The sequence below is a fragment of the Anneissia japonica genome, unplaced genomic scaffold (genome assembly GCF_011630105.1).
Source record: "Anneissia japonica isolate Jap-2015-1 unplaced genomic scaffold, ASM1163010v1 scaffold585_len4108843_cov191, whole genome shotgun sequence".
NCBI classification, from domain to species: domain Eukaryota; kingdom Metazoa; phylum Echinodermata; class Crinoidea; order Comatulida; family Comatulidae; genus Anneissia; species Anneissia japonica.
Window position 1 is genome coordinate 3663700 of NW_022716829.1, and position 1674 is coordinate 3665373.

A 1674-nucleotide genomic window follows, 5' to 3' on the forward strand; every position below is an offset into this window, starting at 1 on the left:
AATAATAATAATAATAATAATAATAATAATAATAATAATAATAATAATAATAATAATAATAATAATAATAATAATAATATTTTCCCCTTCAACTCCCTGTGCAACATAAGCCCGAAACAAAACATGCCAAAAGTTGCACTCTATTTTTGTCTGGTGCCGTTGCTGGCAGGTTTTTTTAGGGTATGGCCAAATCTCCACTGTGCTTACGGCCCATGGATGTCGAGTCTTCACTGGTATGTCATTTTCTGCAGTTCTCTTCATTCCTGATGATCTCTGTCCAGGATGTCAATGGTTGACCTCATGCATCTGTTTGAAGACCTTGGTTTGTTGGAGCTTGTCTTGTCATTCTCCTCGTCTTCAAGCTGCAGTCAGAAGGAAATATTCACGCAGGTACTGAATATACTGCTTTGGTCTTTCTGGCGTTTTGATCTCCATCTTTCATAATGCCATAAACTTCAACTTAGTGCACATGACGTCATAGGGTAACGTCATAAAATATTAACATCTTGTTTTACTCTTTTTGAACTTTTGGAACTTGCATGCGTGCGGCATCAGTGTGTTTGATATCTATAAATTAAGAGTTATTTAAACTCCCTGTCATACAACTATTTTTAAACTCAATATAAACATGGAGTTATAAAATTAAAATAATTATAACTCCATGATATAAATAGGCAATCGACGTTATAAATTCGGAATAGGGCCTACACCTCCGGGCCATCATAGTTTACGGGGGTATATTATTGTTTTGAACCCCATACGATTACAGAACAGGTGCATTGACTGAAATCCAGTCTTCGAACATAATACATTAATTAACGGCGTTTTCCAAAGTGACAGATTTATGTTTAGATAATCGTTGTCTCAGTGATTCGAAATTATCATGTCTATAAACAGCACAAGTTACATAAATAGGCCTACTCGAGCAATTACTTACAGTCGACCTTCTTCCCATGACGTCAGACAAAGAAAGGAGGTTGAAACTATCGTTGATGAAACCAACGTTACAAAACTTCCATTAGCTAATTGTCGTTTTCAAAAAGTGAGTGAATAAGTTATTCATGTTGGTGTGAAAATAAATTATTACGACTTCATAAACTACAGTTTTAATCAATTCATTATCTGCTTAGATAAAAGTACGTGTTAATTCAATATAATTATACTGTAGATAACAATTAACGAAAGTCTTTTACGTTTAAGTACATAGACATTTATAAACGGCAAAGCTCGACCGTTTCAAAAATCTAGGATCGGTTGCACTTCTTTTCTTGTTTGTTTGTTTTTTTTTTTGCAAAAAAAATGTATTTTTTAAACTACATGGGCCGCTGTGGAGGTGATGATGATGATGATGATGAGCAGTTGGCGATGAAATTATTGTCAAACTACAAACATTTGCAAACGCATAGGCTTACAAGTTCACGGAAACTCGTCCATCACAAAAAAAAAACTCATCATCTCGGACAATAGTGCACCAACTATCTATCGAAAACATCAAAGAAGCAAAGGCAAACATTTTGAGATCTCTTGGGAAACAAGTAAACAAGTAATATTGATGATAAGAACGAATTGAAAATAGTATAATATTGTTGTTGAGAGCCAGGAGAGCGGCCTAGGCTGTTTTTTCACCTAATATAAACCCATAATACTACTCTATGTATAAACCTCACCTATTCT